This window comes from Hyperoodon ampullatus (assembly GCF_949752795.1).
Source record: "Hyperoodon ampullatus genome assembly, chromosome: 9".
NCBI classification, from domain to species: Eukaryota; Metazoa; Chordata; class Mammalia; order Artiodactyla; family Ziphiidae; genus Hyperoodon; species Hyperoodon ampullatus.
The window spans coordinates 19,186,473-19,208,540 of record NC_136922.1 but is presented as its reverse complement, the minus strand read 5'-3'; positions in this window follow the sequence as shown (position 1 = coordinate 19,208,540).

The following is a 22,068-nucleotide window of genomic DNA, read 5'->3' as shown; positions in this document are numbered from 1 at the left end:
GTGACCATGCAGGTCAGGGGGCCCAGAAAGCCAGCCCTGGCCACACGGGTATGTCAGGCCAAGTTGACAACAGCAGCGCACAGAGACTAGAGCTTGCTCGCTTCTTGAGACCTTTAAACCCAGATGAAGGCCCAGCCTGGATGTTGTAGGAGGTGGCCTGGCCTGCTGAGGGGTCAGCACTCAAGGGCCCCATCCTCTGCTGCCTTTCTTGGGGTCCACCCCTCCACCGCTACCACCTGCTTCCAGACTTACCAATGCAAACCTGTTCAGAGAGCCTGAGCTCAACTGCACCTGAGTCTTTGATAACCTGGCAAGGAACTTTTCCAAAAGCTGCGGGCACATAGGTAGACTCAGGGTAGAGACCTAATACCTCTTCCTTTCTCGTCCTTCCATTCTAAAACAGAATGCATGTCTTTCTTACAACCATAGTATTAAATGTTTTCACCTTTTTTTATAACTCGTTGTATATTTAACTTTTTGTTTATTTTATAATTTGTTATTAATGTTTCATTTTAAAATTTTTATGCGTTGATTCTCTTAAACTTGCAAAAGAATTACATTTCAAATAGAATATACAGACCTCCAAGTATATTTAACCTTAGATTGAATAAATGCTGGCATCTGACCTATTTCTTTCAGATCCATATCTTTGTTTTAAGAAGGAAATCTTACAGATATATTTGAAATGTTCCATATACCCCTTTCTCTTTTACCCAGAATTAACCAGTCTTGAAGTTTTTATAACTTTCCCATCAAAGGTTTTATGTTTTGACACTTAAGGAGATGTATAGTATTATTTTCTTTTTCTGTTTAATTTACCAAAATCATATATTTGCAAGTTGTTTTGTTATTCCCTCAACGTAGAATAGATCTATGTTGATACAGTAGGTCAAGGAGTATTCATTTTAACTGCTGTTTAGTAAGCCCCTATATATATGAAGGATAATTTATTGATGCCTCATGTATGAGTCTTTCTGTTTCCTTCTGATTTTTTGTTGTTTTGAACAATGTGCAGTGAGGGTCCTGCTATTTGGGTCTCGTGCGAGCAGGTACATTTCTCAAGGATCTGTATCTAGTGGTAGAGTCTGAACATCTGCAAGTTGGGAGCAGCTTGGTGATATCCACCAGGGGCTGTTCCCATTTACTCCCCACGTCAGATCTGAGAATTCCCAAACCTCACATCCTCGCCCACACTTGTTATGATGAGACACTATTTTTTTGTCCAGCCAGTGGGTGTGAAGAGACACTTCATTGCTGACTGAATCTCCATTTCCCTGTCACTGATGGGATTGATATGTATTTCCATATATTTATTGGTCACTAGGGTTTTCTCTTCTGCTAAACACTTATTTATATCCTTTGTCACTTTTTTAAAAAGTGGATTGTTTTCTCTCTTTTACTACTGTGAAGGAGTTCTTTATATTCTGAATATGGATTCTTTGTTGGTTGTAAGAGTAGCAAATATCTATTCGTGGTCTGTGGTTTGCTTTTTCACTTTGGATTGCCTTGTGTTATACAGAGGATTTTAATTTGAATGTCACTAAATGTATCATTCTTTGTTTTTACCATTTGTGATTTATGTGTCTTGTTTAGGGAATTCTTCTCTAATTCATGTGTATAAAGATATTCTCCAATGTGTTCTTTCGTTTAAACTTAACTTCATAATTTTATATGGATTATTAAGTCTTTGTCCATAAGCATGTATTTTTTTTTAATTGTGGTAAAATACACATAAGAGAAAATTTAGCATCTCTCCAATATAGTCTTTGAAACATTTCAAAGTTTGCTCTCCATATTTATGTCTTTAATCCTCCTGGAATGTAATTTTCTGTATTACAGAAATAGGTAATATTTCTATTAGGTAGGATGTAATATTTCTGAGTTAGTATTTCTAACATTTTTTTTCCAAATGGAGTTTTCTCAGGATTATCTGTTTAATAGCACATTCTGTCTCCACTTACTTGTAATGCCATTTCTGTCATATGTCAATTTCACGTATGTGTATGTTGCCTTTCCTTGATCAACTTGTCTGTTTCTTCACTAATACCCTGCTGTTGTTTTTTTTTTTTTTTTGCGGTACGCGGGCTTCTCACTGCTGTGGCCTCTCCCGTTGTGGAGCACAGGCTCCGGACGCGCAGGCTCAGCGGCCATGGCTCACGGGCCCAGCCGTTCCACGCAACATGTGGGATCTTCCGGGACTGGGGCACGAACCCGCGTCCCCTGCATCGGCAGGCGGACTCTCAACCACTGCGCCACCAGGGAAGCCCTACCCTGCTGTTTTAATTGTCATAACTTGATCATGATTACTGATACCAAATAAGGCAAGTTCATCTTTGTATTGTTAGGATGTTTTGGGCTGCACTAATACTGGCATAAGAAATGGGGTTTTATAAAATGCCATATAATAATAAGTCTGAAGGAAAATGGCTAGTGCTACTTCCAACCTTCACTTTCTCATGAAGTCCCATTCAAAGACAGGACAAGGGGTGGAGGCTCAAAAGGCATCCCTTGATTTTTATTAAGAAAAAACTATCCTTTCCCAGAAGCCCTGGTAGGGATTGCTCTTTACATGCCATTGCTCAGTTGCAGGTGAAATAGACAGCCATCCACCTGTGCCTGGCAAAGAGAAATAAGATTGCAATAATCGACATATTATTGTGGCTTTGTCCATCTCTCCTTGTAATTCTGTTGTCCTCTTTTTTTTTTTTTTTTTTGCGGTACGCGGGCCTCTGACTGTTGTGGCCTCTCCCATTGCGGAGCACAGGCTCCAGACGCGCAGGCTCAGCGGCCATGGCTCACGGGCCCAGCCGCTCCGTGGCATGTGGGATCCTCCCGGACCAGGGCACAAACCCGTGTCCCCTGCATCGGCAGGCAGACTCTCAACCACTGCGCCACCAGGGAAGCCCCCTTGCCTTTACTTTTTCTTGTACTTTTCCTTTCCTCTCATCTATTGGGGTTAAAAAAATACATATTCTATTTCTATGTTTATAAGTTTATCTTAAATTTTTAATAAGTATATTTAATGCAGCAAATTAATATTTTTACTTTTGTCCCAAACATTACAAGGAACTCAAAATACAATAGTTATATGGAGTATCCCCCATCCTCTATGGTGTTATTTTCTAGCATATTAGTTCCACCTTGCTTTTAAGGCTCTCTCAAAATTGTTTTTAAAAATATTTTTAACAGTCAGTACTCTTTAGCCTTTCCTCCCATTTTAACAAGCCTTTGCTCACCACTGCTTTTTTTCATCCTACTCCTCATTCCAGGGTTAATTTTCTTCTAATTTGATCACAATCGTAGGTAGTTATCTCATCAAACATCTTTAAAGAAATAAGTTCTGCTCATTGTTTGTCAGGAAATGTCTTTATTTTGCCTTTTTTCTTGAATAGAACTTTAGCTACTTGTAGAATCCTACACTGACAGTTGTTTGCAACATAAGGTTATTTAGCACTTTGAAGATATTATCCCATGGTCTTCAGATCTTTATTTTTGGTGATAAGAAGTTCATCAGTCTAATTATCATTCTTTTATTTAAAATATCTTTTTTATTTTCTAGCTATTCTTAAGACCTTCTCCTTGTCTTTGCTGTTCCATAGCTCCACTACAATGTGTCTAAGTGAGGATTTTGTTTTAATCTATCCTGCTTAGGATTCACTGGGACTCCTACATCTGAGAATTGATGTGTTTCACAAATTCTGGGAAATCCTTTGCCATCCTTTTGAATGTTGCCTCTCTTCATTCTATTTTTTCTTTCTGAAATTTTATTTTTATTTGTTAAAAAAATTTCTACATTCTAGTATTTTATTTTATTTTTTATTTTTGGCCATGTTGCACGGCATGTGGGATCTTAGTGCCCCAACTGTGGGATCAGACCCACAACCCCTGCATTAGAAGCACAGAGTCTTAACCACTGGACTACCAGGGAAGTCCTCCATTCTGAAATTTTAATTTGACATATTTTAGACTGCCTAAATCTATCCTGCTTATTGCTTAACTTCCCTTTTACCTTTCAGGTATTTCCAGATGCTGTATTACAAGTAATTTCCCAGATTTTATATTTTTGTTTGTTGATTCTCTTTCTACTATATTTAACGTGGTCTTTAGTCTATCCTTTGAATTTTTTTTATTGTATTTTTTCTCTTTGTAGGAAGAAGCTCAATTAGTTCTTTTGTTTAATTAGATTGTTCTTTTACACGACATCATGTCTTTCATCATATTTTCTATTTCTTTTAAATAAAATATCTAATAATTTTAGATAATCTTGTTTTCTGGTTTCTTTCAGATTGCTCTATTTCTTCTGGCTCTTGGAGGGAGGGGAGGCATTCATCCTCTTTTGACTGTCCCTGTTGACTTTCCTGTGGTGAGTAATTATTTGTATTATGCGCAATGTTTTCCTTCCAAGTATATCTTGACATTTTTCAGATTGGCATGTTTTCTCCTGAATGGTGATTTCTTACATAGAAAGTAACTCATTGTCTGATTCTAGCAACATGTAGACCCAAACTATTGCAGACCCACCTTCAACTACAAACAAACAAAAATTTTGGATAAACTATAACAACAGCACAGTTTTAAAAACCTATCTGAGAGGGAAGAATAGAAAGCATCTCTTTTTTCTCTGTAAGTCGCTTTAGCCCTGAGTCCTTAATGGTTTTGTGTTTTCAAGATACCCAAACATTCCACCTGGGCAAGAGCAGCTTTCACGTTAATTTCTGAGTTGAGATTCTGCACTAGCTACAAGTGTTAATTTGATTGTCACTGTGCATGTGGCAGGCTGGACACATTTCTTTCTTCTTCTGTTCTTCCCTGAGCCCTGGGCAGAGCAAGCTTGGTGCAGCATGCCAGGTTGGTCCTGGTGGTTTTTCTGTGAAGGTCTTTCACAGAGCGAGTAACCTTCTAGGGTTCAATGCCAGTCTCAATTCAAGCACCATGCCTCATGGGGCCAAAGTCCACGTTTCCTGTCAAGGTGTGAGCACCAGTATTTCCGCCCATGAATGGTAGGACACCTTTCTAAATCTAATTACCCCACTGCCACATCAGGCTGCCTCTACGTTAGGTCTGTGCTGGCCGGGAGTTCTCTTTTCATTTCTGGCAACTAGAGATTCATTTTAATATTTATTTGTTCCCCTTGATATGTTTTAGAAACTGCTGTGTTGTTATAACTTATCCAGAATTCTTATGTTGTGGCGAAAGGTGCAATAGTTCAGTGCTCCATGTTGCTAGAACCACTCGGTGCTCTATTTTCTGTGTGAGAAATCACTGCTCAGGGAAAAGAATCGCCAACCTATAATTACTTTTATAGAAGCTTATTAAAACATTGAATTTTCATAATGAAGAAAACCTGGAAATACATATGTGAGTGTGTCAGAATGACATCTACACCTCCAGGTAAGAAAAGTGTTCTCCATTGCATCAGTCACTTTTACCTTTTGTGTCTTAGTCCATGGCCACGTTGTTTTAAACCTGTGTTTCGATAATGAAACTTTTCAAAATTAACATATGGAACCACACTTTTGCTAAACTATTTACTTCTCATTTCTTGTTTCCAGGTTTAGTTTAATATTATCCTTCACTTCAGCTACCATACTTTGTAGAAAATGCGTTCTCTTGCACAGCCAAAGAAATGTAAAACAAAAATGACACACACACATGTCCCCAAAGTATCCATCTGTTCATTCACCCTTCTGGAATTTAGGCATTTTTTCCTATACTAGTATGGAGACTTTTCCCCTTTAAGACTCATATATTTGATATTTTGTGGGACCTGGTAAATCCATAACATAACCTGAGATAAGTTCCAGGGAGTAAGATAACATTTGTTATTTACAATCCATTCAATCCCCTTGACAATTGAGTGTTATTTTTCACTCTAAGAGAAATGGTAAAACGAATGAGAATGAAAATTAAGTGCTGGGAGTTGGCAAAATAGGACTCTTATGTTGGTGAATATTGAACACAGGGAGAATGACAAGTGACAGCCAGCTAGGAATTATATTTCATGGGAAGGTACTTCACAGCCAAATATAGACAGAGGAGATTACTGCTCATTGAAATCCTGTTTTGAAATATTCCTTAAGATTGTTAAAAGATGTGTTTGTTTTCCTATAGCCAAAGCCCCCAGAAAACCCATAGCAGTTCTATTCCTTGCACCATTCAAGACAAGAACCATTACCAATAACACCCCCTCAGCCAGAAACTATATTTACTGAATCAACCCTAATTACAGCTTTAGCTGAGGTTGTGAGGTCAAGAGAAGCAGTCACATCTTTCTCAGAAGGAAAACATGAGGTTGGAAAATTTGATCTGCAGAATTTGTTTTCCCACCCCAAGTGTAGGGGATCTATCCAAATATACAAATAATGGTGCATTTTCAGTTCTCTCTTATAATCCTGAAAACTACAAAAACAGCGTTAAGGCAGCTGCTAATATATGAACAGGTTGGATCTCTGAAATGCATTCATAAGTATAGGAACAAGAATGAAGGGAAGACCAGCTCAAAAACTGGGTGACAATTTAGTCCTTTGAGAGTCACATTGTAAATCAACCCACAAGGGATCAGGGTCAGGAGAGCAAAGTCGCTTTAAGATGGCAGAACTTGAAGGTTCCAATGTATCTATGACAAGTGCATGCATGGATGACCTGTAAATTGTTGTGATTTGGCAATTTGTTGCTAAAGTTTTCATCATGAATCTTAACCTCGATCCAGTAACCTGGCAAGTTGTGCTAAAGAGATCCTTAAAGATATACAAAGTAATCACATCAGTGTTGTTTATAGAGAAAAATAAAAAATAACCAAAGGTCAATGATGTTGGTTAAAGAATTGTTAATACTTGCTCACAATTATTTGTAATTGTTAATAATTTCAAAATCATGTTACAATATAGTGCATGCAACCCAGGGAAATTCTTCAGTTAGCATCTTTATTTTTGTCTTCCACAGCTTCTTCCGACTTTATTAGGTAGGGAGAATTCTCCAGATGGAAACTTAGGGAGCCCCATGGTTTTTGTTTTTGTTTTGTTTTGTTTTGTTTTTGCGGTATGCGGGCCTCTCACTGTTGTGGTCTCTCCCATGGCGGAGCACAGGCCCCAGACGCGCAGGCTCAGCGGCCATGGCTCACAGGCCCAGATGCTCCGCAGCACGTGGGATCTTCCCGGACCAGGGCACAAACCTGCGTCCCCTGCATCAGCCGGCGGACTCTCAACCACTGCGCCACCAGGGAAGCCCGGGAGCCCCATGTTTTGTTTTGTTTTGTTTTAACCATTCTTAGCAAGTAATTCTCAAATCTTAGCACCTGGTTGTTTTTTTTTTTTAGCACCTGGTTTTAATATAAAACTTATCTGTCTAACTCGGACCCTCTGCAGGCAAAACGTCTGGAAGGGCTGGTGGTTCTTACTCCTTCTCCACTCTGTTTCCTCACTTTCCCCCATTTTCCTGACCTGTTCAGGGTTTTGGTCAGGGGGTGGCAGGAGGAGGGAACAGAAGAGCTTCTGACTGGTTCTGTAATGAGAGGAGCCCTTCTCCTGGAGCCCATTTGGAGGTCGAAGCTCTCTTTCTCTGGTTGGCCCTTTGCTGGCCTTTCCTGAGACCCACCACTGGACTCGCTTAATTGCATTTCTCTTGATGCTCTCACATGTTCTTACCACTTGGCCACTCTTTTCACAGCAGCCCACTAGACAGAGACTTAATAAAGTCCCAAGGCCCCCAGGAACTCCTCTTGGGCTGCATTAAAGATGGTCTGACCAGCTCTCCCTGACTATGAGGCCACCTCTGGTCCATAAGAAACATCCACCTTCCTTTTCTCTGAGGGCAGGTAGGCTCAGCCAAGTGCATCTAGCCCAGCTCCGCTTTTAAGTTTTCCAAGCAAAAGTCAGACATCAGCCTAGTGTATCTCCCCCACAGAGGAGAACACATATCAAATCAATTCTGAGTGGTCCTTGAAGCTTTTCTCTTTTAATCAAGAACTTGATGTGGAATGGAAAGCATCCCAGTCCCCATATTGGGATGCGGATCCTTATAGCTTCCTAACTGCTCTATTCATTGAAGTCTTTCTAAAACCTTTCTCGATCTCCATGCTTGTCTCTTTATATACTTGATGTGAGGAAGGGGCCTAAGAACTATGAAACTCATTTTTTAACATCCCCTTTGAAATCCCCACCATGTGGAATGTCTTATTTTCACTCCCTTGTCTTTGCCATGCGTTGCATATCTGTATCTCAGTGGAAACTTCATGCCACATCTGGGGATGTGAATGGCCCTTATCCAATCACTCCAGCCCCTTTGATAATGTGAGTGTCGAAGCTTTGGGGGAGACTTTGTGTATAGAAAGGGAATTCCTGAAGTTAAGTTTGTGGGAAAGGTCTTTAGTCAACTGAACTCTTTTGTTAGAGGAAAAAAAAAAGTGAAGAATATGATTTCTGTTTGTGAGAGGGGGAAAGCAAAAACAGATTGGGAAGAGGGGAGAAAGTGCGTGGCTGAGTAACGTGGCTTAAAGACCAATGATCCCTAAGGAAAAGGATGTCCAATATTCAAGTGTAATGGCCTTCACACCCTGAACTTGAAGTCGGCTACGCATCAAAAAAATCCTTGTTTGGATGATTTGTTGTTACTCACCGATCAAGGAAAGACCCTTATTTCCACATTTGGGTCTGTGGCCAAAGCAAAATAAAGGAACAGCTGTAAGCTGAAGAGTGGAGAATGGAATTGAGAAGAAGCAGGAAGTTAGAGTCACAGGTGATCATTAGAATGTGAGACCCTGGGAAGTTGCCAAAATCCCGAGGAAAGCAATGAAATGAAGGACCAAGGCATCTTATCTAGATAATAAGGAGCAGAGAGACCCAGTTGACATCTGGCTTGTGCATACAAGTGTACATATTAAAATGTCTGGAAGATGTTAACTGTGGTTATGGCAGAATGGTGGGATTATAAAAGATCATTACTTTCTTCTTCATTTTTTTCCACTAATATATGTTTCTTAGATTCTTCTACCATATTTTTGTAATTAGAAAAAAAGCAAAGTTGAGTTTAAAGGAAAAATAAAAGAAAAAATATGAATCAGAACCAGGTGAGTCAGGGAGACAGGAATCCATGGGCTCTACCTTGGCAAGTCCATTCTAGATGTAATGACCTGTTGGCCATTACACATTCAAATGTAAAACAGTATATTTCTATTTTGTTTTATATATGCATCAGTCTCTGAGATTAGGTAACATGCATCCATCCTGAAGGCACTTACCAAACAATAAAAATAAAGACAAATAGTAATTTTCAAAAATGTATTTCCCTGAAGAGCCAAGAAAGCTAAGGAACAAACATCAAACTGTAGTGACTTCAGTAAGGAAAATGTTCTCTTACAGGGCCTTTGGATAGCCAACTATAACCTTTCCCAAGATACATCTTGGTGGGTGTTGGGAAGGTGGGGACATTCTGTCCCCTAAGAAGAAAGCCGGGCATAGTGGTGGGGCTGGTCCTCGGGTTCCAACCTGGCGATGGCTCTCTGATTTTCACAGAACCTCCCTCCACGTGTCTACTGTTTCCTAAGGGGTATAGAGGGGGAGGGTGGCTGCTTCGGGGGCAGGTCTTCCAAAGGTCATGGCAGCTGGTAGCCGAGGCTGTAGGTGCCAATGGGCAGAATTGTTTGCAAAGCTAGCGCTGCTTGTAAACAAGAGTGGTCCCCAGGTAACCACACTTGGAGAGATGAGGTACATCTTGCCTTGTGTATGGAAAGGTCTTACTCTCCACCTCGATCAGAAATATAGGCTTAGGAGGGGACATGCCAGTGCCCTGGCTCCTCCTGGAAAAGGGCCTTGGTTTAGGTGAGTAGACTTTCCTTTACTAGGGAATCCTAACAGATGGAGAGAAAAGGACAAGGAGGGTGGGAGGAGAGCAGTAGAGAGCTGTCACTGGTTCAGTCTAATAAAATAAAGTGGGTTGACCGAAGTGACACCCAGATAATACAGTGGTACAAGGTTGGGCTCTGGAGTCCGACTGCTTGAATCTGAATCGTGGTCTTGCCACTTAATGACCAAGAACACATTTCTTTCTTTTTTTTCATTTTAAATTTTTATTAGAGTATAGTTAACTTACAATGTTGTGTTTCTGCTGTACAGCAAAGTGAATCAGTTATACATATACATATATCCACTCTTTTTAGATTCTTTTCCCATATAGGTCATTACAGAGTATTGAGTTGAGTTCCCTGTGCTATATAGTAGGTCCTTGTTAGTTATCTACTCTATATACAGTCGTGTGTATATGTCAATCCCAATCTCCCAATTTATCCCTCCCCCTTTTCCCCCTGATAACCACAGATTGTTTTCTATATATGTGACTCTATTTCTGTTTTGTAAATAAGTTTGTTTGAACCATGTTTTTAGATTCCACATATAAGCAGTATCATATGATATTTGTCCTTCTCTGCCCGACTGACTTCACTCGGTATGACAATCTCCAGGTCCATCCATGTTGCTGCAAAAGGCACTATATCGTTGCCCTTTATGGCTGAGTCATATTCCACCACACATATGTACCACATCCTCTCGGTCCATTCCTCTGTCGAGGGACCCCTAAGTTGCCCATGACCTGGCCATTGTAAATAGTGCTGCAATGAACATTGGGGTGCATGCATCCCTTCGATTTATGGTTTTCTCTGGCTATGTGCCCAGGAGTGGGATTGCTGGATCGCATGGAAGCTCTATTTTCAGTTTTCTAAGGAACCTCCACACTCTTCTCCATAGTGGCTGCACCAGTTCACATTAAAGAACACGTTTCTTAACCACACTCATTTGTGAAATGGGGATCATCAGGGGGCCAGTCTAACAGGTTACTATGAACATTAGATCAGCTATTGCAGGAAAGCGCTTACCACGGTGCTTAGCACAGAGTACGTGGTGGATGAATGTCAGCTCTGAGGACAGGTGTTAAGGCCTGTGGGTGGGCGGTCATAAATCTCTCTCTGCACCCACCTCTCTACCCCACTTCCTGACTTGCTTTCCCTCCTGGGTCCTCGCTTGTTGACCACCAGGCACCAATCTTCTTGCTTCTTATCTGAGATTGGTGTTCTTGATTTAACGAAAATCATCAGGTTTAGCCTATTCAGTCAATACTAAGCTGCCAGGTCACCCAGACGTTTTGCACTGGTCTCCACCAGCCAGGAAGAGGGATAACTATACAGGCTGTTTTTAATTTAATCCACTCAACAAGCTCCTCAAATAGGTATTATTATTAGTCTATTTTTATAAAATGTGTAAACCAAGGCTCAGATAGGATAACTTACCCAAACACACATAGGAAAAATAACCCAAACTGTTTTTTTCTAATTTCAAGATGAGTGTCTAATTTTTGAAAATAAGACTGGAAAAAGATAGGTTCTTTCTTCTTTTCTCTTCTCTATGAATATGTGAAAAAAACCCAAAATTATTTAACTTACCATTTTTTGAGTGTAACTTTATCTAAATGCCGTTGAAGAATCACTAGTTCCACAAGAAGTTAATGCATAATAGACAAGAAAGGGAAAAAGAAAAATGAAAACAAAACAAATTTCCAGGTCAAAGCAGTTTGGGTGATGTTGGGTTAAACCAAATGAGAAAAATTGATTTACTGTGGGAGTTCTCAGACTCTTCCACATATAGATCTCCGAAACTGTGGTATGAAATACTATATTACCCAAACTATTCTGGGGAGTTTTAAATAGGAAATCTTTTTTTTTTAATGGGAAATCTTTCTGGATTAATATTCATTTGAAGTTCTACTCTATTACCATTTGGCGAAATTTTCAAATATATTTGACAGATTCTGTACAGAACATTTTGAGATGACGTGGAAAAGGGGCAAAATATGATGAAAATAAGTTTCTGTGTAAATTACTGTTGTTAATAATAGAGTTTGTGATATGAAAATCTAAAAGTAGTGATCCCAGTGAAAACCAGGGGAGAGGTTTCCTGACTCCTGTGCATGTGTATGCGTATGCATGTGTGTCTAAGGATATGTTTGTGTGTTTTAGCACAGAAGTATAAGAGCTTTTAATTTTTGCATTATTTATTGTTTTGGTCCATGTTCTTAGAGGAACAGGAAGCATGGTATTAAAAAGGTAATACAAGAATTGTTCTTGAGACATGATCACTCTGAGATGAGGAAAGGTAGAGGGAACAGGTGTAAGTAAAATAAATGACTGTAAGGGGAAGACCAGAGTAATAATTTCTCAGTAGACAAAGTGGTTTTTCATGGCTATGGCAGGAAAACAGCTGTTGTAGGGTTTCCTGGCACTCACTTTTAAAAATTTTAAACAAACTTAAAAAATTTTTTAAACAGTTTTAGATTTATAGAAAAGTTATGAAGGTGGTACAGAGAGTCCCCATGTGTCCCAGACCCAGATTCCACTATTATTAGCATCTTACACTCGTACGATGTACTTGTCACAATTAGTGAACAAATACTGATACCTTGTTATTAACTAGAGTCCACACTGTATTCAAATTCCCTTAGTTTCTATGTAAAGTCCTTTTCCAGGATCCCACCCAGGACACCACATTACATTTACCTGTCATATCCCTTTGGGCTTTTCTTGGCTGTGACAGTTCCTCAGACTTTCCTTGTTTTTGATGACTTTGACAGCTTTGAGGAGTCCTACGTAGGCATTCTGTAGAATATCCATCAATTGGGATTTGTGTGATGTTTTTCTCAGGATTAGTCGGGGGTTATGGGTTTGGGGGAGGAAAACCTCACAGATCAATTCATTCTCATCACATCATATTTTTAAGGCTGCCAAAGAGATGGTGGCAAAGACTATGTGTTCACCAAAACCTGTTTCTATTTTTACCTAAGCACATAGCTAGCCTACATTTGTTAGCCTCCTTTGCTAAGTGAGGTCATGAACCTGGGCTCTAGCTAACAGAATCCCCAAGCTTTAACCACAAAAAGCGTCCCATGGATTTTCCATATTATTTCCTCATTCCTCACCTGCTGGTTTAATGCAAAGACTTCAGTGGAGGACTCTGAGACCCTGGGAAATGGCAGAACAGTGCAAATGAAGGATCCTGGGTCCCTGAATGACCCCATGGAGCACAGCCCTAAGTGGCTTGCAGTACACTGGGCTGGGAATAAGAAGTTAACCTTCGTTAAACCACTGAGGTTTGGGGACTGTAAGAAACAGAAGCTAACCCTCCCTGAATCATATAGAGATGATCAGGGTGAAGCTCTATGCTGGTCACAAGATTGAGAAGAATTCATTTTTGAGTAAAACCCCTTCTCCTTTGTCCATCTGGCCAGTCAGGGTGTTTTCATAAAGAACCAGTCTTGGGCTTCCCTGGTGGCGCAGTGGTTGAGAGTCCGCCTGCCGATGCAGGGGATACGGGTTCGTGCCCCGGTCCGGGAAGATCCCACATGCCGCGGAGCGGCTGGGCCCGTGAGCCATGGCCACTGAGCCTGCGCGTCCAGAGCCTGTGCTCCGCAACGGGAGAGGCCACAATGGTGAGAGGCCCGCGTACCGCAAAAAAAAAAAAAAAAAAAAAAAGAACCAGTCTTATGAGTACCCATTCCCTTTAACAACAAGTCCTTCCGGTCTGGAGGACTCCCTGAAACACCAGATCTTGGAAACCGTCCTAACTGAATGCAGACACCGGGCTGAGAAGGGGTCTCTGCCCTGAGGGCTTGCTTCCTGGCAGCCACACTCCTACTGCCACACACAGCCTGGGGACGTTTTGTGTGGTGAACTGTTGGCCTTCAAGGGAGGAAGCAGGAAAGAGATTTGGGGAGGTATGTGTAAATGGATTCCTGGGTTAAAATAGACAAATCTAGAAATAAAGTCACTCTGAATGTGTTTCCCACACAGCAGAGAGTTCACACTGGGTCTGCCATTGTCTCTGGGAGTTCATTGTCTGAAAGGCTCCACCAGGAATGGCCCATGGACAGTCCTGTTACCTCAGCACAGTTGAATAGAAATGGCCTGATGCCAGTGTCACTTGAAGGATGGGAAACTGAAACATCCATTCATCCCTACCTAGTTCTCCAAACCTGAGCGCTACTAAGAATCATCTGGGGAGCACTTAAAAATCTAGAATTTAGGGCTCTACTTTCAAAGGTTCTGACTCACAAGGTCTGGAGCAGGTCCTGGGAATCTACACTGTAAAAACACTACAGGAGGTAATGATCAGCCAAGTTTGAAAATCTCTGATCACAACCGTTCTCAGTAATCATCTACACTAATTTATTTTGCTGCATCAATCGCTTAAAATCAGCATGTGTACACACACACTCACACACACACAAGCGTGCACACGCCATCAAACCATGCAAAGCAAAAAGCCTCCATTCACGCCACTATCAATTAATCAGTCTTCTTTCTGAGACAAGAGGCTCTTATTTGAGTTCCAGCTCTAATTCATTGTCCGTCTTTTCACTCCTGACTCCTTCAATGACCACCAGACTGCTGGGGAGAAAAAGTCTTCTCAGTGTTAAGGATCCACGTCAATATCTCCTGCCTGTAATTGTATCTCTCCTTTAATTAAAAAGTTCTGCTTGCAATAATACTTGTCTTTTTGTTAAAAAAAAGAAATTCACAATTCTGGGAATTCCCTGGCAGTCCAGTTGTTAGGACTCCGCGCTTCCACTGCTGGGGGCCCGGTTCTGATCCCTGGTTGGGGAACTAAGATCCTGCAAGCTGCGTGGCACAGCCAAAAATTTAAAAAAAATTTTTTTTAGTTAAAGAACCCCACAATTCTCAGCTATGTTATGGGAAATGAATAGATTTCCAGCATATGCCATACGTGGGCTAATCTATGCTCTACATTTTCATTTGGTCATTCCCAGTTTCTCCAACCTGCTTCTCTGGGTGCTGTGAATGCTGTGTCAGATCCCTAAGGTATTATGTCTGCCATCTTCCTCCACCTACCAGTAAAAGAAATCTAATGATAAAAACGGAAAGGGAATTCAGAAAGCTGAGCAAAAGTTTTCTTAGGGATCCTGTGTGGCCGTGCAACTCTCCCTAGTTTCATTTTCCCTTGTTTAAAAAAACATCTCTTTAGTCATCGGTTCAAACTGATTCCTGGGATTAATGTCAAGTTTGGTAGCTTTTCCCTTCAGGGATTATCACCTCCAGCCTGGCAAGCACATCCCCAAGTCCTCTCAGTAGCCTGGAAGAAACTGGAACCCACCAGGAGAGGCTGGGATTCTTTTACAGTTTTCAGATCCGTCTTATCAATACTTATCATGGTTTTCCAGTATGAAAGTGGTGCAAATTGAGGTGCAAGTAAAATGCCCCTTCTCACTTCTTAAATCTGATGTGAGACTGATGGGGCGGCCGTGACTTAATTAATAAAAATATCTGATGTTTCTTTTTTAAACAGTAGCTAATATATGTAATGATCAAACTTTTATTAAAGAGTCACCGGACGTTCCACCAGAATATTGGCCATTTCAAGTCAATCCATTCACCACATCGTCCACCCCAACACACACACACACACACACACACACACACATACTCATATACAGCCACTTATAATTTTTTTGGAAACAATTAGATTCACATGCAGTTGCAAAACTTCACAGAGAGATCCCGTGTACCCTTCATCCAGTTTGCCCCAATGTTTTTGTTTTATGTAACCACAGTTCAGTATTAAAACCAGGAAACTGGCATGGGTACGATGTTGTTACACACACATTAAAAATATATATATTATTATCTGCTTCTCTAGGCAAAGGCTCCTTCTCAGAAGCCGCTGACTTTCGCCAAATCAGTATCAAGTCACAACTGCCCTCCCGTGTGAACCCAGGTTGGTGGATTCAGTCAAACGTTTTGGTTTGTCTTGGAATTAGATGACGGTTCCCCCAATTTAAAAAAATCCCCAAAGGGAAAAAAAAATCATCAAGCTAATTTCACATGGTGTGTGCTCCAGTTATCCGTTGTTGTGTAAGAAACCACCCCCAAATGGAGTAACTTAACCACATTTATTTTGCTCATAAATCTGCGAATGGGACAGGATTTGGTGGGGACAGTTGATCTCCGCCCATCTGGATGAGTCCCTCTCTGCTGGGAGGCTGGCTGCACCTGACACGGGTGAGGGCAGCGTGAAGGTGGGGCGCGGGGTCCTCTGAAAGCTCCCTCGGCCCTCTGGAAGTTTACTGCCTCAGCTGAGAAAAGTCAGAGAGCTGGGAGCTGGGCCCCTGCGCTTCACGGGCACGGCTCCCTCTGCAGTGTGGTCTCTCCTCAGGTTGCCTCCAGCACAGCAGCTTCAGGGAGGGTGTACTTCTTTTTTTTTTTTTTTAATTTTTATTGGAGTACAGTTGCTTTACAACGTTGTGTTAGTTTCTGCTGTACAGCAAAGTGAATCAGCTATGCATATACACATATCCCCTCTTTCTTGGATTTGCTTCCCATTTAGGTCACCACAGAGCATTGAGTAGAGTTCCCTGTGCTATACAGTAGGGTCTCATTAGTTATCTCTTTGATACAGAGTAGTGTGTGTAATATAGGTCAATCCCCATCTCCCAATCCAACCCACCCCCTTCCCCCTTGGTATCCATAAGTTTGTTCTCTACATCTGTGTCTCTACCTCTGCTTTGCAAATAAGTTCATCTGTATCACTTTTCTAGATTCCACATATAAGTGATATTATGCGGTATTTGCTTTTCTCTTTCTGACTTACTTCACTCTGTATGACAGTCTGTAGGTCTGTCCACGTCTCTGCGAATGGCACTATTTCATTCCTCTTTATGGCTAAGTAGTACTCCATTGTATGTATGTACCACATCTTCTTTACCCATTCCTCTGTTGGTGGACACTTAGGCTGCTTCCATGACCTGACTATTGTAAATAGTGCTGCAATGAACATTGGGGTGCATGTCTCTTTTTGAATTATGGTTTTCTCTGGGTATATGCCCAGGAGTGGCATTGCTGAGTCATCTGGTAACTCTATTTTTAGTTTTTTGAGGAGCCTCCATACTGTTCTCCATATCGGCTGCAATTTACATTCCCACCCACAGTGTAGGAGGGTTCCCTATTTCAGGGAGGGTGTACTCCTTACATATCAGCTCAGGGTTCCCAAGACATGTGGGAGAGAGGCTGAAAGAGAGAGAGAGAGAGAGAGAGAGAGAGAGAGAGAAGCTGTAAGCTCTTAATGGTGCAGCCTCAGAAGTCATGTAGCCTCACATCCATGATGTTTTATTCATTGGGGTAGTTACAAAAAGGCACACTTTCAAAGACAGGGGATTTAGACCTCACCTTTTGTTGAAGCGTTGCAAAGTTTTGGAAGAGCGTGTGAGACCAGAAATGTTGTTGTGAGAGATTAGGAGGATAAACAAACCAGTGGGAAAAAAAATCTAAAGAGATGTTTCTCTTTTTTTTCAAAGCAAATAACCTATGTCATGATCAAAATTTTATTAGGTAGCCCCTTGAAATTCTGTCAGAATATTTGCCTTCCTCCATTAGCTCATAACTACAGCCACAAACACACACGCACATGCACATGCACACACACGTTTACACACATGAACAGACAAAGCTTGATGATTTCAGAGCAGATAGAGACCAAGAAACCATGGCATTGAGTGTGCTGAGTCCAGACAAATGATATTTACACACACATCCAAATTTGAAGAGAAAATGTATTTCTTTAGGTTTCAGACACTGTAATAGATATAAAGCAAAAATGAAAACCCGTTGCAAAGCTCTAAAAAACAAAAATATATGCATATGTATACCTATGCACACATGCACACAGACATCACTTTTTTTTTTCTATTACTGTATTTTTATCTCTGTCCTCAGCCAAAGCTTCCTTCTCAGAAGTCAGAACTGACTCACTATCTGTCCATGAATCCAACATCAAGACACTACTGTCGGGACTTCCCTGGTGGTCCAGTGGTTAAGAATCCACCTTCCAATGCAGGGAACACAGGTTGGATCCCTGGTCAGACAGCTAAGATCCTGCATGCCATGGGGCAACTAAGCACATGCACTCTAAGGCTGGCGCGCCACAACTGGAGAGCCCGTGCTCCGTGACAATGACGTGACACAGCCAAATACATAAATAAATATTTTTTAATGTACACTTAAAAAAAAAAAAGAAAAGACACTCTTGTCCCCTGATGTGGACTCAGGCTGGTGGGCTCAGCCAAATTGTTTTTGGTTTGTCTATGATCTGGGCTGTGGCTCCCAGGAGAAGGAACTGGAATCATTAAACTAATTTCACATGATGTACTAAGAAGAACGCAGTACCACATGAAGGAGGTGAGTGATTAGTTTACCAAGCCATCCAGCCCTATGTAAATGACCTCTGATAAATGACTGGTCAGCCAAAGGAGCAGAAATCATGTAGTATTTCCACAGTTTGTAGTGAAATGCCATTTGTGTTTATCATTGTTATGAAACAGCACAGTCGATTGCATGGGACAAAACTTTCTGCAATCACAGAAGTGACTTTTTAGTTAAAAAAACAAAATCACAGTATAAGATTTTATCAGACATTCTTTACTTGGATTATCAATGGTGGCTTGCAGATGGCCTTAGTGTGCTGACAGCCGTGTAATCCGCTTATACAGATATTTACAAGAGTTCTGAATGTGGAAATACTTAAACAAGGTCGAGCTCTTTTGCCTTTTATTGAGAATTTTCATCGTAGATCCTGAGAGTCAAAAAGTACACCCACAGCTTCATCATGATACATTTCCTGATACATTTCCTGACTTCACATTCTTTTACTGGATTTTTCTTTCAGTTTCTCTGGATTTAAGAGTAGTGTAATTGAATGGACAATCTTCTCACCTAAAACCTACATGAATCTTAGGGTAGCCCTGTCCAGAGAGAAGTGAAGTAACCACAGTATAAATGAGGCATTTGGATAGACTAATGCTTCTTATAAGTCAAGATTATCTAATTTACCATCAAAGGCCCCAACTAGCTGTCACTTATCATTTATTGAGCACTTGCCATGGGCAGGTGCCATGCTGACAACTTTAGGTAACATTGCCTCTTTGATAATGACACATTTCTGTGCAGCTGGTATTATTATTCCCATTCTACAGGTAAAGAATCTGCAGCTCCTAAAGACTGAGGAACTTGACCAGGGCCACAGACACCTGGAGCCAGGTTGAACCCAGATTCGTCAGACGTGAACCTTTGCCCTAAGTCAGGCTAGTGTCCTGCCCTTGACAGAGACTGAAAAACTACACAGAAAGGCAATAAGGAGCTTTCGAGGTGATGGGAAGAGGCAGTGGAGGGTGAGCTAATCAAGTCTGGACCCTCCTGAGGAGTATAAGAAAATACTTACGAGTGATGGAAAGCTCATTGAACTAGCGCGGGAGGGTCCCTAGGCCCTGGAAAGAGGCTGGTTCTGAGAAATTTCCACACTTGAGAAGCTGGGGAATCATTATTTTTCCAGCTGAATGGCAAAGAACTGCGGTTCTAACTGTTCTTGATTTGGCTTTGCCAGTTATTGGTTGACCTGGGGCTGCACTCAAGAAAGATTCAAGAGTGGAGTATGAAGTAAAACAGGGAAAGAACATAAAACATAATTGATGAAAGGAACTGGGTGTCATTCAGGGAAAAGACAGTAGCTCCGAAGTCATATTGTAAAGCAGACAAACAAGCTGATCTGAGGTTGGACACAGCAGAAATTCTCCCACCGATGCATTCCCAGGGACTTCTACTTGTGTGCACAAGTGTACATCTGTGAGTCTGAGTCCCCATGGTTGGATAGCAGTGGGTGGGTCTGCAGCAATTCTTGTAAACTGTCCAAGTTCCATTGGCAGGGGGGTGGGACTACTTGCGCTGCTTCCTGTCCCAGGGGATTACAGTCATGCTCTCACCTCTAATTTTCTCACCTCTGATTTGATCTTATCTACTTTGCTCCAAATCTTCTGACACAGCGCTTCTCAAACTTTAACGTGCTTATGAATCATTTGGGAAAGATTGTGAAAGTGCAGAGTCTTCCTTAGTAAGTCTAGGGTGAGGTCAAAGTCGCTGTATTTCTCAGAAGCCCCTGGGGGTTATGGATGCCCCTGTTGGGGAACCACACTTTGAGTCACGGGGTTCTAAACAGTGAAATCGTCCTAGCACAGGAGGATGAGGACGGTGACTGTCTCAAGAAAACAGCATTTTTCTCTGCCTTCCCACTCTTGTTGGGCCACTACACACCATTTTCTAGAGGTTCTAATTTGTGGCGAAGGCTGAGGAAAGGAAAGGCAGTAGGTGCCACAGTCCTGGTCTTGCTCTCTGTCTAGTGCTGCTTTCTCTCCCATCCTCTCTTTGTCTGATCCCATCTGGATGGCTGGCTTTCCTTCCTCTCCAGAGGGAATTCCACTCAAACAGCTGCTTCCTCCTGTGTCTCAAGCAGTGTTCTTACAGAAGCGTTAGACTCTAGAGCTTGGAATCGAGCATGCAAAATCAGGTGGCCTAGCCTTCCACCCTCATTAGGCGGATGTCTAAACCATTCAAAGGGCGAGAGGTGCCTATTTTCCTCACCCAAACCACCATCCTTTTTTTTTTTTTTTTATCCTTCTTAGCCGTTCATATTTTCAAACATTGGCGCAGGCCTTTGTTCAGCTGGAGACTCGGCCATCAAGACCACATTTGGATTAATTTGGTTCCAGGTCAAACAGTCCAACTTCACACATTTATCCCATGCTTTCCTAATGCTATTGAATGACACATTATTTTATTTTTCCCTTTGTTTTTCTCTTTCAACTAATTTATTTAATGGGTCCAAAATGGGGGATTAGACCATAAAAACATGTGGTATCTTAATTGGAGTTTGAAAATGTGTAAACATGGCCCTTCAGTGGCTTCGTGTTACCATCTGGACCAAATAGAAACTTCTGACCCTTGATTCCAACTTGCCTCCACTTGCTCCACCTCGGTGCCCCATCTCATGTGTTCCTTCTCTCCAGGGTCTCTCTGCTCCAGCAAAGCTGGGCTTCTGATTTTTCAAAACCCATTTCTCAATTTCTGCCTCAAGGCCTCTGCCTGAATTAGTCTACAGAGGTGGAGCAAGTTTCTACTCTCCATTCTCTACACCTTTCAGAAGGGTTTTCAGATCTCAGCTCAAGATTGATGCCTCTAGGAATATTTCCAAAATCAACCCCGACCACTCTTCAACCTTCTGTGATCCCTAGTCCATTTCAGTGCCTTCTGATTATTTTGGCAGAATTTGTGTTCTACTCGTATATATTTATGTGGCTCACTGAGTTCTTAACAGACGCTAACTTCATGCTTCTTATGTGCTGGGTACTAATCCAGGTGCTGGGGTCACAGTGAACAAGCAGGCAACGTTCTTTTTTTTTTTTTCTTTTTGTTTGTTTTTTGCAGTATGCGGGCCTCTCACTGTCGTGGCCTCTCCCGTTGCGGAGCACAGGCTCCGGACGCGCAGGCTCAGCAGCCATGGGTCACGGGCCCTGCCGCTCCGCGGCATGTGGGATCTTCCCAGACTGGGGCATGAACCTGTGTCCCCTGCATCGGCAGTCAGACTCTCAACCACTGCGCCACCAGGGAAGCCCCAGGCAACGTTCTTAATATCGAAGAGTTTACATTCAGATTTCCAAAGGTGGAGAATGAGCCAAAAACAAATAAATAAACAATAATTTCAGGTGGTGAAGAGTACTTGCTATTGGGTGGTATAAGTCTATGGGGCTGGGTTAGGGTTAGTAAGTCAGTTTACTTTTGCTGAACTCTCTGAATGCACTTTACAAAAACCTTTCACATACTGAGCAAACACTTGTAGACTCACTTTATGTAGATGTGCACATTCCAGTTTGCATGTGAATAAAACATGTTGGACCAGGTCTCAGGGGAAGGTTCTTCACGAGGCCATTCATGCCTGGGAAAATGTCACTGAGGAGACTGACCACTGATTTCACTGGCGAGACAGGGCCATGCTGTCGTTTTCAGTGTAGCCCAGAGTTTCACAAACTTTAATTTCTCATTAGTTTTCCAAACTTTAATCAGATTTATCTGGGGTACTTGTTAATACTCCAGATGATTCTAGTGCAATTGACCTTTGGACCACATAACTAAACACTGTGTTATAGCAATTTAATTGATAACAATCAGGACACGGAGATGGATGAATGGATGGG